An 18,182-nucleotide genomic window follows, 5' to 3' on the forward strand; every position below is an offset into this window, starting at 1 on the left:
TTTCGCTAAGTGATTCTCAGGAATAAAGTTACAAAGTAACCTTAAGACTTGTGTGTCAGAGATTAGCAAATGCAGTTTCTTTGATGTGTTTTTTTTTGCCTCTGTTCATGGTTTAGCAGTACATCAACAGATGTTTTAAAATGTCAGAAGTACTGTAATACTACTGTATGCAAAACCAATATATATAAAACCAATTCTAAAGTCCACCAGGATCTCTTCAATTATCTCAATGTAGTCACAGTGGCGCTGTCTACTGATGTTTATCAGTTTGTAGGACTGAACAAGCAGCTCTGTGAAATTATAGGAACATTGATCTCTTTTGCCTTTCAAAGCTAAATAAAAATATTAGCTCCAAGTAGAACGTGAACAATTTACTGGTTGTGCAATATTACTGATTGTGACAAATTCTGCATAGATCTCAATATTCAGATTTTAGGCGTCTTTAACTGAAATGAATTTTATAAGCCTGGTCATGACACTGACATTGGACTGAATGTTCACCAAGCAATAGTTCACACCTTCCCTTTGTGTGGTGATTTATCTCCTGTTTAATTTCTGTAAGTAGGGCAAGCTTTATCACCCCCACTTGACAAAGGGGGAAATGGTGCTTCAGACAACTTCAGCATTCAGGAAAGCACCATCCATAATGTCAATCAGTTGATTAGCTAGAATAAAGCAACTGGTTCTCTGGCCCCAACTCAGGATGAAATCTCTTTAGCAAAAAGACTTGTGAAACTAGCTTGACCCTTGAACAATGCTGGGCGCTAGAGGCACTGACCGCCTCCCTCTGCAGTCAAAAATCCTCGTATAATTTAAGTTGGTCCTTAGCATATGCCAATTTCCAATTATCAGCTGATGAACAGCACAAATTTGACCTGCACAGGTCAGCTGAACTACAGACAATTGAAAGAAAAAAATCCACATGTAAGTGGACCTGTGCAGCTCAAACCTGCCTTGTTCTGGGGTCAATTGTACATGTTGAGGCATGAAACAAAACTATAACAAGAAAGAATAGCAAAAACCCTCCTCTTCTGACCTGAGTACCCTCATCTGTCAAACAGGCATAATAAATCTTAACCTGCCCTGTATTGTCCACCTCTCACCAGTTCTTTAAAGACTAAAATTAGATAAGATAGTGAAAATGCTATAAGATATGTGTGCCTCCAAATCTTCGCTTCTGGCCTCCTGTCCTGCTGAGTATCATCTCTCCAAATTCCAACATGCTTCCAAGAACAAGGATCTATACTTCCCCATAATGCATTACTTTCTAATCTTGTACCGTGTTTATTTATGAATGTATTTTGTCTGCCTACTCGAGTTCCTTCTTGCACACCCATGCGTCATTCAGATTTGTTCCCCAGTGGGAAACATGCTGCTTTGAATGGAGCTGATGGTCACACAGCGAAAGTTAGAATGGATGCTCTATTCTCACTGTGGAAGGACCAGCCCTCCTATGTCCACCTGGGACCCTTGGAACTCTTTCTACCTGTCATAGTTCAACCAAATAACTTTTTCATTAAGAATTCACCATCCATTGAGTTTTTTTCAAAATTGGTAATGTCTCGATTATTCTTTTTTATCACATTGTGACTTTCATGTATGCCCACTAACAATAATTCCTTCATTTTTCTGCAATGTCTAGTACAGTGTCCTATATATTTTAAAAGCTCAATAAATTTTAGTTGAATTAACAAAAAAAATGTTCTCAATTTTATCACCCTTCAATCAGGGTCTACCTCTCATTTGCTTGGGCTATATAACCTGAGGAATAAAACTGGCTTTGTATCCCTAGGGCCCACTTTCCTAGAATAGGCAGCAGGATTACACTTCTGGGCTGACATATAGCCTCAAAGATAACCCAGATGGCCAGGATAAGTGCTAGGCCACTAACACCACCCTGGGTACCTTTTTAACCAGACCGGTTTTTAAGATCCCCAGCAAAGAGCAAAGTGATACAGAACTAAGATAAATCTTCTGGATCTTCTACTAGCTGGGTCTGAAATCCTCTTCCCCATACCTAAGAGTTCAATGTCCTTACACCATCTTCAGAGCTCTGCACACGGGGGCCGTGGTGGGGGGTGGTGTCCTGTTCAGCTTGCCCTGAAAAAGGGACGACATCATTCTCTAGCAATTATTCAGGAACTACTCTCTAGGATAAACCACAGTTTCCAATAAAAGCCTAACCAGCTTCTAAAGAAAGTCTTCTTAAAAGCTTTTACCCTGACCTATTTCAAATAAGGACTAAGCGTTCTTCAGAAAAGAAAATGCAGTGCAATTTGAAAGAAAACAGATTTTCAGAAGTGCGCCCCTACAGTGTCTGGCAGAATACCACACATTTGATATTAATGGGGGGAGGCCAGAATGTTCTTGTTTTGAGTTCTGTCTTTAGAAATGGTCTTATCAAAATAATCCTCCTGCATCAGCTTAACTGCTATTTGACAGCAGCTGAAATGTGGAGGTAACCAGAGCTGTAAAGTACTGTATTTCTGCACCATTTTGGCATTTGAAAGATGATGGGATGACTGCAAAGCTGAGTTAAGCAAGAAAAGACTTTCATTCCACTTACAAAGTTATATAACTGGAAAGCAGCCCTTTGGATATGAATTAATGTTCTCAGAACGATATATAAGCAACCATGCCCAAAATCTAATTATAGCATCAACATAAGGAAACATCACCATGAGCATCTACCATGACCCCAAAGAACCTCTGGTCAGCCAAGTTGAGTTTGAAGTTATCTTTCATGTCTACCAGCCACTGCCTGGCCATTGGAAAATGGGTTCAATTCAATCCATTACTGCTGGAAATAAGTGGGGGAAATTCACCTAAGCAATACAATTCAGATCTGATACAAATCAGATTTTAGGCAAAAATCTTTTCTCTTTCCTACCTTGATCCTTTTCCTCCCAACCCCCTCTTATCACAACCATCCAAACTGAGAGATTATATTCCTGTTGTTCCGGAGGGTAGCTGTTCTGTGAGCCTGGGCCTGGGGACAGAGCAGTGTTAAGTCTCAGCTGACCTGCACTAATGAAAAGAGGTTGTATACTTAATTACTATTTATAGCAAAACCAGGTTTTCTTCATTGGTTTTATAACTGAAGAAGAAAGTAACCTTAAAATGATCTGTAGTTTAAAGGTAAACAAAAGATCTAAATTTTAGAAATGGTAAAAGTATTGGAATAAAATTTAAGTTAATCTTTGTAAATTTCAAGGTATGGGAAACCTTGGAAAGGAAGAACAGAAACTGAAAAATTTAGAAAAGCAAAGAAAATGCATATACATTTATAAAAATTAAAAATGACAACAAAGTGCATCACAAAAGAAGTTAACAAAGTCAAAGTCATTATAAAAATGTTAAGACAAGTAATAGGGTAAGTATGTATAATTTGGAAGAAAATGGTTAATAATCTAAACATTTAGAAGAAACCCTAAAAATGACAAGGACAAGACAATGAGGAAATGCCCAATGGATATAAACTAGCTAATCAGAGGAAAAGAAACATTTTCAACCTCATGGTGGTCAGGATACCACAAATTACAATGAAGAGCTGTTACTGTTGTGCTCTTAAAATAAGCACAATTTAATAAGATTTGCGACCTACCCTTTTAGGTGAGAAGGTAGATTGATCCAGTGGCCTGTAATTTTTTAAAAAATGAAATATCCTTGGACTCAAAATGTCAAATTTGGAAACTGATCATAGGAGAAATAAAAGCACATAAATATACCGTTATACATAAAAGAATGTTTATGGCAACAGTGTAGTAGCAAAACCCTGGAAATATTCTGAATGTCCACCAAGAGAGGAACAGGTGAATGAAGACAGTGAATCTAGCCTTGAGGTGACTATGTAGCTACTAAAAACAGTGAGTTACCTGTAGACCTGTTATCACTGCTCAGTAGGCATGCTCATGAGATGCTATTTAGTGAAAAACACTAGTGCAGAGTAATATGAATAGTCTTTAATGTACGTGCTCTTGAGTGTCCTTGCCTCTTTGTTTTTGAGTTGCTCTTCCCCTCATACTTGCAAACTAGTTCTCACCATCTAACTTGTTTAAATTTTACACATTCTTAAATACTCAGCAGGAGCCTCACCTTATCAGGGAAGCTAAACTGATGAATCTAGGTGGGCTGCATGTCCATTACCTGTGCTACCAAGCTATTGGGAGCAGACCTCAGTCATGGCCACTTATTTGATTCTTGGCTTCTTGTAGACCTCGAACTCTTTGAAGCCAGGAGCTGCATATTGTATCTCAGCATCCCCAGCACAGTATTTAGATATACTACCTGACTATGTTGAATGGATAAAAAAAGCAATGGTTCAGCCACATTTCAAAAGTTAATATTTAAATTGGTAATTCTAGAATATTAGATGGAACATCACCAAATGCTGAAGAATGATGTGTGCTAGGGACTTTCACAATAGTATCTAGCTTAAGGGTTATGAAATCCCCAAATATATTCATGCACCAACATCAGCTAAAGACAAAACTTTTTGAGACTTCCCATAAAATACATGCTTTTAGGGTTGTACATACAGCAATTCTTACGCTTGTTGAAGTTTGAGGGCTACTGGATTACACAAAAGGAATGAAGAAATGTCTACATGAAGGTATTTGGGAAGAGGAAGCAGGCTGCCTTTTATGTGATAGTAGAATTCCTCACACTACCCTGTGATGGGTGGAAAGTGAAAACGATACCACTTCCCTACAGCTTTTCTCCATTCTGTTTTAATTTTAGGTCTTGGAAGTCTTAATTATTTTAACTTGTTTTGTGAGGGTTCATTGCATCCTATCTTGATCCCTGTCTACGACCAATGTGCAGAAAAAGCTATAGAACTTAGTGATGAAGAATTCAAACTGGATTTGGAGTTAGAAAGACCAAGGATAGAATCTTGACTTTGCATTTACTAGCTATGTGAACTTAAACAGCTGATATAATCTCTTTAGCCTCATTGCCTTATTTGTACAATAGGAATAATAATAATAGAAATTCCCTGATAGACCCTTATACTGATAAAAATATGAAAAATGCTTAGCATGATCCTATGATTATTTAGTTCACATTGTTATTGTTATTACCAGGAAGTTTCATCACCTCTAAAAAGCATGTTTTTCTCAGCTTATCTCTGAAACTAATCAGGATGCATGTTATAATTGATGTCACTTTACAAATGTAGTTGAATGGTACATATATCAGGATGCATCTTAGGGTAGAAGACATCTTATATTTAAAGAAATAGGTTAGTGTGTTATAAGTACCATTAACAAGATCTGGGCAGAGCTGACTTGAGCATTAAATCAGGATGGATGGGTCAGTCTGGGGTCCCGTAGCAGTGTCATAACCTTGTTGCACCTCTCCTTCCCATCACTGCAACTGTTAGAACTGAGAGCTCCAGTTGTTTCCTTGAGACCTTTGGAAATGTGTGTTCCAGTGTCATAACAAGCTAGGCTAACGAGATTGTAAGTCTAAACTAAAAGCTCTCTAACAAGAAAGGCTGGTCACCTTATTGCTGACTTCTGCCTAGGTTCACCATGACAACTTCTGGGAGCTCTTCCTTATCCACCATCTGACTGTGACCCTGATCAAAGTGTTCCATTACCTTTGTCTCTCTACTCTATACCATCCATGGCTTCCTTTTGCCCAACTCCTTCAAGAACCTGTGCTGAAGCCCCTCCCTGACATATTTGCGGTGCTCAATAGCATTTTGCTCACGCTCACCCTCTGAATCGTGTCCAAGGGCAATCTCCTTGAATGTATCACATTACCAAAATGAAAAGAGGCAACGCAAACTGATTTACAACAACATCTAGTCTTACAAATGGTGTTCATCTGTGTTGTTCTGAAATTTTATCATTCAGCTTTGTAACCATGCCACTTAGGTTGTTTTTCTTAATATGCAGTCATGAAAATCTAAATGCTTACACATAAAATGGATAATTTGGGTGCATAGACTCTACAAGCCCTGAGATAAGTGTAGTATAGTAGGTTATTTGGTTACCTCAAATTCTCTGTTGAATCTGGGCTGGTATTATGACTTGCGTTGAACAATCAATGCAACAAACAATGGCATGTGGAAGTAATGATGCCAAGCAAATTCTGGAACCTGATCATTAAGAGGCTTTGCAACTCCTACCTGTGTTCACTTGGAAGGCTGCCCTGAGCTCACCATACCATGAAGAAGCCTGGGATATGAGGAGAGAGGCCTACCTATTCCAACTGTCCCTGATGAATCCTGACACCTACCTACATACCGGCTGAACACAGGTACACAAGTGAGTCTTGGTGAGACCAGCAGAAGAACCCTGGAGCCAACCCATCACATGGCTAGGCATAATCAGTTGTCATTGTTTGAAGACATTATCTGGAGTGGTTTATATGGGCTAAAAGGTTCCTGAAAGAAGCCAAAGGCTTTCAGTAGCTGGAAGGCATTTCTCTAAATTAGAGATGGGAAGAAGGGAACCTGTAGGAAAACATCAGACAATGAACATGAGAAAAAGTTTCACACAATGCTTTCAACTTTTGTTTCTGCCACTTGGATGTTTGTGGCATACAAAAGACTTCTTTATATTTTATAGAGCTATGGAGATAAACAGTTTGAACTTTTTACAAACCTTTCATAACATCATCACAAAACCTCTCGGAACAAATTGCATGTTCCTACTTAACGATGTCTCATGCTGCAACAAATAACAGTGAGATGATCAGCTCAAGGAGTGCGAAGAGGAAGATGTCTAGGACAAGCTGCATGATGCTTCCGATTTTCATCATTCTCAGGTATTTAAGACAGGGTAGATCTAGAGCACAGCCTGCGCACTATGGCTGAGTGGCCAAATCTGCCCACCAGATGCTCTTGTATGCCTGTGAGCTATGAATAGTTTTTTAAATGGTGGAAAGAGAAAATCAAAAGAACTATGATAATACTTCACAGCATGAGGAAATTATTTGAATTCAAACTGCAGCATGTGTAAGTGCTGTGGGAGCACAACAATGCCCCTTCGTTCATTTACCTGTCGTCTGTGGCTACTTTTTCACACCAACAGCAGAATTGAATAGTTGTGATAGAGATGTATATGCAAAACCTAAAATAGTTACTATCTGGCTGTTTAGAGAAAACTTTTGCCAATTTTTGGTCTCTAATTCAGACCTGATTGTTTTCTTTGGTGTAATGTGTTATATCCCACAGCTGTATTTGTGAACCTGTAATAAACACACCCAGCTGGCTTTCCCCACCCACAGTTCTCACACCTTGTAGATCAAATGGAGAGAAGTGTGCATGTGTTTAAGTCCCGAATTTTGTTCAGGGAGGAGGTGAGGGAGAGAGAGCAAGAGGGCAGTAGGTCACCAAGTAAGTGTTTGATCACAATCGAAGAAGTGACTCTAAAAACCCCATGTTTCTCTTGATGCCTCTTCAGAATGATATTTTTGTTCATAGATCAAAACTGTTTTTTTAAGAGCTAGCATAGCAAACAACCAATGGCATTAGCCCCCCACCACCAAAATAACATTTTTTTCTGTCTGCTTTCATCAGCAGCAATTAAAAGTTCTCCAAAAGAATCTTTGTGTGACAGTGTCATTCACAATAGATAAACAAATATATCAACAAGCTGAATGCATGTTTCTTACCTGTCTTTCAAGTTCTCAGGCACCTGTAGACTCTGCCGCCTTTTCACCATCACTCAGAGATGTGCTCCTAGGCCCTGGCCAAGTAGCTCAGTTGGTTAGAGCTTAGTCCTGATGCATCAGGGTTGTGGGTTCAGTCCTGGTCAGGGCATGCAAGAATCAACCAATGAGTACATGAATGGGTGGAACAATGAACTGATGTTTCTCTACCCCTCACCCCCATTCCTCTCTCTAAAAATCAACAAAAATAAATAAAAAATTTTAAAAGGTGCTCCTAAAGGACACCATGATTTCTTTTAAAATAGTAAAGCCCATTAATATAGTTTGTTTATACAATAAAGGTGGATTATGGGATAGAATTTCAGGAACAATAATTGTTAAGCCTAGAAAAATTTAAAATTTTTTTTGGAAATGACACATCATTACTTATGAATAAAAGAAGGAAAAATAAGTGTTCTTTCTCTGTAACAATTTAGTTGCAAGTATAATTTCTGGTTTACCAAGAACCTTTCCAAATAATATACAAACTTTTCCTCATTTAGGCTGCGTGCCTCTTTCCGCATACATTTACCTGTTCCTATTAGTCTGTACACTCGTGTCTTTTACCTTAGTGAACATATGGATTTGGTATTTATTACTATTTATTACTTGTGTTTTTTACCTTAGTGAACATATGGATTTGGTTTAGATATTTTAAAAAATAATCTCACATTGCTCCTCCTTCCAAATCACATTCGCCTGCCACATTCCTGGGAGGGCTAAAAGTATTTCAGCCTGGAACATTATCCTACTAGAGAATTTTGGAGGCAACATATGCTATTATCACAACTTCCTGGAGGGAAAACTTGTTCTAAGCATGTTTTACAATGGAAAGATTATGAGCCATTTGCTATATAGTCACACAGGATCTATTTAATACAAAGAACAACATATTTTTTCCCAAACCTAACAAAAGTATATACAAACTATAAATATTCTCACTAATTTTTATCTTTCTTCCCTAACTATTGAGAACCCCTTGTTAGAGCTCACATATGACACTACCTTCATTAGACTTGAATTTCAATAATAACTAAATTGCAGTAATTAAATTTTTATTTAGGGTCATAATTATATGCCAGTGAATAAGCGGATTTATTTAGGGCCAGAATTGTGCCTAGCATTTGCCAGGCCAGCCTAACACTCAGGATGTGTGCAAATAGAAGATACAGAAGATATCTTCTATAGAAGATACAATACAAAATTGCCTTTAAAAATGAAACTTTTATTGGTTTTGCTTAAATGGGAATGCAAATATAGGGGTAAAGCTGGATGTTGGCTGATTCAAAACTCAATGATTAAACTAATCAACCCTCTCTCCACTCTGCAATCTGAAGTGCCACCTTCATCCTAAAATGTCATAGGAAGGCAACAGTAGCCATCCTGTGGCTACAAATGACCACACTTCTGAGACAACAAATGGCCATCCTGTGGCAACAAATGATCACACTTGTGAGACCCTGACAGCTTCCACTTGAATATCCTGGTGCGGACAGTTGCACCGTCTGACTCTCAGCCCATTTTGTTACTGGGCTAATCCAGAAGGGTGAGGGTGAATAACACAAAGCTTCAAAGGTATGTGGCCATTTACAAAGGAAATTCTCTGGGGCTGCTATAATTGAATTTCTAGGAGAGTATCAGAGTGAAGGGAAAACAAATTCCCATATTGCAAAGTTCTATAATTATGAGAGGCTACTTGCTTTTCAGATCTTTAAGAATTCAAGACAATCTATGAACTTCAATTAATTCCTACTCAGAAGAAGGGACTGAGCACCAGTGATTTTCAGATTATTTGTTGAAAACAATGTTTATTATTTATTATAAAACACTGGAAGAATGTGAATGAGTGTAATATATAAATTTTTAAAAGGCAGGTAACATTATAGAGATGAGTGGATTTGCTGTAAGACTTGTTACATTAAGGAAAAATTTTGTAATTACTTTTCATGTTTTTATTGAATCATTTTAAAATGAAAGTGGATGTGAAGAATAAACAATCAAACAAGGCATGTGGTTTATTAACATTTGCAGTATTGTCAAATTTAATAAAGAGAAAAATTTCAAATATATGGGCTTGGCGGAAAAGATAAGACAGGAATAAGCAAAAGATAAATTATTTAACAACACTGTCTAAAAATACAGTTGGTAAAAAGGATATTGCATTTTAATGTCATAATGTTTATATCTTAAAAGCACATTTATTACCCATTTCTCATAAGATGTTTAAGTATAAACATGTGGATATGAGCTTCTTTTAATATTTTCAAACTCTCGGTTATTTTGGTATGAGCACAGAGTTATGCAATATTAAATGCTTTACTGAGATAACATAGTTGAAATTCTGTGCGGGGAAGCCCACGGTACAAACCCAGGTTGGATCAGAGTCGGTCGCCTGACTCCAGGGTTGGCTCTCTGGGCTGTGAAGGAGTCACGTGCGTGCTCCCCTCACACAGAGCGGGAAGCTGTCTGCCTTCCCGATGGTTGGAACAGGAGAGCTCCCACTGTCTTTGTTCCCAAAGCTTGTGTTCCTGGATAGAGTGGGGTTAACTTGAACCAGATGGAAGCTCAGTAAATATTTACTGAATAAATTAGTAGCCAAGTGGGATGGATGACCTCTGACTTGAGTGCAGAAAGGTCTAAGTTTAAGTCCAAGCACTGCCGCTAGCATGGGACAAACCTGCAGTTTTCTTAGTCCCAGCCCAGGGCTCACCATCAAGAACAATTTGCCCATGAATCAGTTAGCTATAAAAGTGCTAAAGGAATAGATTTTTAAGTGAAATACATGACATTTTTGAGTGCCTACTATGTCTCTGTCACATGACTTTGTATATATTTTGTTTTCTCACAGAATTCTGTGAAGTAAATAGCTTTTCAACGCCTCCCCACCACAGGTGAGCGTAATCTTAAGCTAGTCCTGGAACAGTTATATTTTGCAGGAAATGATAGAACCTAACAGAAAGGGCATTCTGGGTTGCAAAAGAGAGGACATTTTTAAACAAAATGTTTTTACACAGTTACTGTGCCTCTAAAAACAACCTTGAGTGTTGATTTGTTTTGAAAAGAAATGTCAGAAAACATTTTCTCTCATACTTGGATTCAGTCTCCGGTCTCACTCTATACATAAATTCTGAAGTCCTGGAATCTGACTTGTTCATTTTTATAAAACTTTACTCTTCATACTCAAATCCTAGTATTTTTAACAAAATATCTTATACACTAGCTTTTAAAGCCAATCTATGGCATGACATCCTTCAAATGAACTTGGGTGAATAAATAAGACCAATTGAATAAATATTTTCCTTCAGACATTCCAGGGTTTCTGTCTATCCCAAGGCAGTAGTGAACATGCACATGCTTATTTTTTCCCCCAGAAGTACAAGGTTTCTTTGTACACTGCAAGCAAAATTTCCAGACACAAATATTTGCCTAGGTTAAGAAATCGCAAACATGGAACACCTACTTAAAAATTTCCAGCATATTCCACAACCTGAGCAATAAGATACTTTGAGCAAGATGTTGGCCAGAACTGACCTCATCTTGGACAGGCAGGGGCAGAGCAGTGAAGAAAGGAAATGATCAAATACCAGGTGAGAATGGCTAAGCAAATACAGTTCTAGCTGCAGAACCGATCGGATGCCCAACAGCCATCAATACACGTGATATGTAGAGGCTTTTTCCAATGTAGCCAAAAGGACATCAGCGAAGACGATTATAAGTAGCTAATGGAAGGAATGTAAGTGTAGAGGTACCCTAGAAACGGTGACAGCTACGTCAACACTGCTAAAATAACAGATCAATCCAATCCATTCAGCCAAGCAGCTGGTCAACTCAGTTAAACAAATATTAGTCAAATCAACTGCCAGATCAAATTAACTGGGAAACAATCCCAAAATACTCATGCCTGTTATGTGTTTACATTGGAGAGACGGTTTCCATTTGATGGATATAGCGATGGCATTTTTGCTAGATTAATTAGAGGCTTACAAGAAAATCTTTCTGAAGCTGTTGTAAAACATATTCCCATAACTTCTCGGCATCTCCCCCATGAAAACCCTAATCTGGGAAAACCATCATATCTTGCCTGGGCTCCTGCAACTGCTCCTTCCGACCTAATTTATGTCCCCCAGTTTGACCCTCTGTAATCCACACTGTTAATCAACAGCCAAAGTGACCTTCTCAAAGGATAAACTATATCATGTCTTCTCACTACTTAAAATTCTCCTCTACTTTCCCTTTTACTTTAGATAAAGGACTGACAGAGACCTTTCTGGTCAGGGCACAACCTTGCTCTCTGACTGTGTCTCCTTTCACTCTCGCTCAAAGCTGCGGAATGGCCTTTTTCTGCCCCAAAACACCCAAGCTTGTTCCTAATGCTGGGCCTTTGTACTTGCTGTTCCCTCCATCTGAACAGTTCCTTTCCTCCTCCTCATATTTAAATCTCAAATCTCATATCTCAGAGGTTTTCTATAACCACCTCAGACAAAAGAGCCACTCCCCCCATATCCAGTTGCTTACTCTCCTATGTCCCTTCCAAGTTGTTTTTGTAGTGCATATCCATTCCTGGAAATCTGTTTTATTGATTCATTTCCATGTTTGTTCTCTATCTCTAGAAGGTCAACTTCATGAGAGAAGATACTTGTGGTAGTCAGAATACACTCCCACAGATGCTGATATCCTAATCCTCAAAAATAGTAAATATGTGCCCTTACAAGGCAAAAGGGGCATTGATGATATGCTTAAGTTATGGACCCTGAAAGGGTATGATTTTTCTGGATAATCCAGGTATACCCAGTATAATCACAAGGGCCCTTCTCACAGGGATGTAACAGGGTCAAAGTCAGTAAACGGAAATGTAAGGTGAGAACCAGAGATTGGAGTAATGTGCTTGGAAGATGAGAAAGGGACAGTGGACTGTAGGATGCAGGTAGCCTCGAAGCTGCGATAAGGCAAGGAAATGATATTCTCCTAGAGTCTCTAAAAGGAGTCCACCTTGGCAACCCCTTGAAGCTAGCCCAGTGAATGTAATTTTGGACTTCTGACTTCCATACCTGCAAGATAATAAATTTGTGTTGTTATGAGCCACTAAGTTTGTGGTAATTTGTTCAGCAGCAACAGGAAACTAACACTTATGTTTGCATTGCTCCCTGCTGACTCTATCCTGTCCATACCTGCCTAATAGTAACTGTCAGTAAATATTTGTAAAGCAAGCATATGGTAAACCATGTGCCCAAGTATGCTTCTGGGAGGTCATGAATGCCGATGTTATTTAGATTGTATATGATTAAGATCATTTATTTTAAAAAGCTATAAAATTCACCCCATTCTCGCTTGCTTATTTCTCTAAATAAGTGCAAAACACAACCTAGTAAAACATATATTGATCCTATCATTCAGAAGATGTTTAAGACATGACCCCTGCCAATGTCAAGGTTTCCTGAAAGCTGCCAATGAACTCCTATCTGACTGGGTTTTTTTGGAAATGACGTTCAGAGGTAGCACATGCAGGATGCATAGATGTGAACATAAAGCCACAAAACTTCTCAACACACAGGAACATATTGGCTTAAAAGGAATATTTTGTGTAGGAAATATGGCTCTGGATTTGAGAAATTATAACCAACCCTGGTATGCATAGATTTTGTTCCTTTGTAAAATACACAGTTTTTATTTATGGATTATTTCTGATTAGTTTATTGACATAATATTCCCATGGGCTCAGTTGTAAGTGTAGAATAGGAAAGAAAATAGAAAGTAATCAAAAGAAAATACATAAACTGTAAGTCAAATTTTCCTTAATATTCAATACTACTTACTCATAATGGCATTTATGCAGGTAAATAAGCAGATTAATTGCTCTCAATATGTTCAGCCCTTGACCAATATTTTCTGAATGTAAAGAGAAACATATGCTACAAACTCAGCATGTTTCTTCCTACACTATATATTTAGCTAGTGAGAAGCAGACTTCAAAAGGATCAGAAATTGCATTTGAACAAAGAGCCAAATGTCATGCACATTTTGAAGACTTCTTTCCTAGAGTTGTAACTCCTGGGAGAATTAACTTTTTTTGTAATTTGTCATCTTTCAACATTCTAAGAATAGTTATAATGCTTCAAAATTGAGGTACTCCAGTATATTAATATAAGGAGGTTGTTGGTATGATTTCTGATCTCCTTCCCATATGAAATCTGAATGAACTATAAATTACTCAGTATGTGAATTTAATTCAAGTGATTTTACTAATCTAGGATAGCAGGTAGCATCTTGAGGCAGGAGTAAACTTAAACCAGTCTCCTATTTTAAGGGGTGCTGCTTGCCCACAAGTGCCAACCAATGTCTTAAAAACTATTTGGAGAAATCCTTATAAGTACTGTAAGAGGATTGCAATGATCCAATTAAATATATTTTATATACATTATATATGTACATACACACATGTGTAGATATGCATGCATGCATAAGCTTATGCAGTTTGCCTAACAGCTGATTTACAAACACATTGGTAGAAACTGAATAATATTCAGAGAGGTTGTGGCATTGACTTCAAGTCTCTTCATGAAGGACAGCCAATCCCTGCCTCAGATGTGCCTTAAGAGTATGAATGGTGATGGCGGAAACCAACACGGGTCGGGTACTTACAGTGAGTCAATGTTTGGAGGATGTTACATATACTACCTAATTTCATCCTCACAATAACTCTCTGAGAGGAGTGTTATTTGAATCCCCACTTCAGGGATACTGAAACAGAGGCACAAAGAGGTTGAACTGATAAAAGCTCTACAGTTGAACAGGTGGCAGAGCCAAGTTCAGCTTGCACTTTGACCTTAAAGCCTCTCCTGGTCACCGTTTCATTCAGGTACATGTGGTGGAGAACCCTATGTCCATTTCCTGATTCCTAATAATCCTCCCATCTCAACTCTGATTATTCTGATTTCAGAGAATCGTCTAGCTTTCTTTCTGCAGTTGTTCAACAATCAACAGTCTCCATTACACTATGAAACTTCCATCTGTTTGTCAAGTTCCGGAATGTAAGGAATATAGCTCTCACCCCCATATATAGTTCATGTTCAGCAAAATAGGTGTGTCTCACGCCAACCTTGCTTATTTTTCTTTCTCATTGACCAGTGACAGAAGTTACCTAATCACCTAACACTTTCGGAAGAAAGGGAATAACTTCCACGTGAACTGCTGAAGTTCTCCTATCCCCGCCCCCCCCCGCCACTGTTTAGACACCAATAACGACATGGCTCCCTGTGTGCTCCGTTAACTGTTTCTTCTGACCAGTGCTACTAGGCAGAGTTGTAGCTGGGGTGTAAAGCTCCCAGCACAGAACAGACCACTCTTTTGGAAACATAAGTAATATATTACCCAACCCAGTCTTCGGGTAACTCACAATCAGGTCGGCGACTGTAGTCGACAGTTTTGGTTTCCTACCCTTCCCAGGTTCCCAGGCGTTCTCCCTTCCCACGTTCTTATTGGTAGAGACTACAAAGGCCAGATATATATATTTCCCCAGCTTCATTTACCCCTAGAAATGATCATGTGACCAAATTCTGGTCAAAGAAACAGAAGGGAAATTCTGCTGGAGAGTTTTCTTATTGACAAACAATACAAAATGTTTAGCCAGTTCTAGTTTCCTATTTTATTTCTTGAAACTAAAAGCGGTTTGACTGATATGATGAGACAAGCCACAAACACTGTAAATAATTTGAGAGGAATAGAAAACAGTGTGTACTCAAGTGGCAAAACCGTTCTGGCAACACAGGCAGAAGGTAAGAGAGGCAATGCTGCGCGGGCCTGACGCAGGCTCCACGAGCTCACGCAGTTCCGCTGGGGCCTCACGCTCCTGTGGACGTTCCCCTTTGGAGTGCTTGTCATTTCAGAGCAGTTTTCAGGGGGAAAGATTGTGTTCCTTTTCTTGTTTGCTTTGATGTACGTATTTATTAAAAACTGGTAGGGGGAAGCCGATGTAGATCCTAGAAGAAATGTTTTCTTTTGTGAATGACCTGTGTGGTGCTGATGATCCTCACAAACCTTGGAACATCTCAGAGACAATGGAATCGATATTTAAGTGATACGGCAGTCTCTTTTACCTCCAGTAATCTGAATATATTAATTTTCTAAAAAGCACTTACACATAACATTGTTAATGAAAGCGGTTTTGTCTGAAATGTCACATTATCATATTATGGTTATAATCAGCATCATGACACAAAAGGGGCCAGCCCGCGTTTCTCCGCCTTTTTCCTACAGTATAAGAACAGTCCTCTTGTCAGCCGGAAATTTTAGAACGATGTCTGCTTTTTCCTTAAATTATTTTATAAGATAATACACTATTCTATTGTCATTCATAGCTAATATTTTTCACTTTAGAACTTGCACGTTGATATCACCACCAAGTGGAATATCCGTTTCTACTCAGTTTTACCACTGTTCTGTATCAAGCTCTTTTAAAAAATCAGGGATATGCATACAACTACACAACTATACATGTATTTATAGTTATACAGAGGTGATATAAAACTATATGTAGTTATATGTGTATATATACTTGTATACACATGATTCAGATATATAAAGTACATAACATTAGGTGAAGCATATATAGATATATGTATATGAATGTATGTTATATACAAACATATACATATGTGTGTATGGCCTTTGGGCTTAAAGAAGAAAATTTTTGTTTTTATTGATTTTTATATACTAATAATTTTCCCAATTATATATATTCTTACTTTGTTGTATTACTTACTCACTCATGTATTTGTGCTTCAACAGTTGTTTTTTTAAAGGCAACATTGTTACATAGTCTTTTTAATAAAAATTCTGAAAGGCATAGATATTTTGTTTTAAATATAAAGTTAATCTAAACAATGTGAGGAGTGTGCCTTCGCTGTTTAGCTCAGTAGTCTCACGGCCGCGGGTGGTGCACTGTGCTGTGATATGATGAATTTTGAAAGAAGTCGTGTTTTAATTAGTCACCTTGTGTCATCCCTTTTCAGTTTTAGGTTTGCACAGATGGCCATGATGTGTTTGGGGAACTGACAGGAATGCACCATTTTACATTACTAAAATGCATAGTCTATACCCAAAATGCTTTCCTTCACAATTACATTTTATTTTCATGCATCATTAAATAGTGTAATAATTCAATGATTTCTCAATAAAGCCACAACTTCAGGTTTGATGTACATCTCTGCAATCCATTAACATAAATTGACTCTCGGTAAACCTATGCAGTGGAGGCCCCTTGGGAGTTGCAGAGGCTGAATTACTATTTTTTTTTCTGTTGCAACCTTATCTGACAATGTGGCACAATCAGCTTGCATCCTATGTAGGTATTATGTGCTCCATTTGCATTTACCGGTGTATTCTTTAGAAAACATACCCTCTGTGGTTAAGGAATTTTCTGCTCTGATATTACTATTGAATTTTGTTTCACTGGTTGAGTTTTCTCGTTCACTTCTGGGATATTGCTATTGACCGCGCAAAATTATCTCCTTGGGCCAGAAAATTCATCTGAACATAGCAACGCTTGACTTCATCCCCAGAGAGAGCCTGAATGTCTGATGAAAAGAGAAGTGAATCAAAACACAATGTGTTTATACACAATCCATGCATAGTCTTATGTTTGGGGAGCCTACAAGGAGATACATAGATGTCAGACATGTAATGAGTGCCAAGTCCAGTAAATCAATGTTTAGTATATAAGTAGGAATTGCCAACACCCACAAAGTTATCACAGTGAAGATTTGGCTACAATGACAGAAGCCCAAAGTTGCCCAAATTGTATGTTACTAGTTGTACAACATCGGGTTTGGTATGAGTCAGCAACTGCATAAACTAATGATGTGGACATTTCTACCTACTTCCTAATTCTAGACTTTGAAGTTTCTCATGCAGCATATCATGTATGCAGTATAAGTATGACAGTGTATGGCTTGAAAAGAAGATCATTACACTGTCTTTGAAGTCTTTTGTACTACTTTGTTGATTGCGAATTCCTTCTCTTGCTCCCTTCCCAGGTAGCTGCTATCCTGAATTTTAAGCAATCCATACATTTCCCTTCTTTTGTTTATAGCTTGATAATATATGTACATATCTCAACAATAATTTATGTAATTTTGTCTGCTTCCTTTTCATCTTTCTGTGAGATCCCACATGCATTCTTTTGTCATTCACTTTCTTTTTCCATGCAGTGTTACATTTTGGGGATGAATCTGTGTAGATGTGAGTCGTCATGGTTCCTTTCCTTTCCTGCTCTTTTCCAATCTACAGGTACACCATGATTCATTAAGCCATTTTACTAGAGCTGGAATTTGGCCTTTGCTCTGTTAATAATGCCAGTGTCAAATTTCTCATTCAGGTCATTTGTTGTTACTTTTCACAACTTAATATGTTGTATGCCTAGGAATAGTATCACTGGGGTACAGGATACATGCATCTATAACTTTCCTTCATAGTGACAAATTGTTTTGCAAATGGTTGTACAAATTTATGTGCCCACTAGCAAA

The 18,182-nt window shown here is 38.1% G+C and overlaps 1 protein-coding gene across 1 annotated transcript in view; it reads left to right on the forward strand.

The window, feature by feature from the left end:
* Positions 1–18,182, forward strand: part of ZNF385D (zinc finger protein 385D) — a 749,898-nt gene that overhangs the window by 390,883 nt on the left and 340,833 nt on the right. The gene's annotated exons all lie outside the window — the stretch shown is intronic.

This window comes from Phyllostomus hastatus, unplaced genomic scaffold (assembly GCF_019186645.2).
Source record: "Phyllostomus hastatus isolate PE091 unplaced genomic scaffold, TTU_PhHast_1.1 phas_scaffold_129, whole genome shotgun sequence".
Taxonomy (NCBI): domain Eukaryota; kingdom Metazoa; phylum Chordata; class Mammalia; order Chiroptera; family Phyllostomidae; genus Phyllostomus; species Phyllostomus hastatus.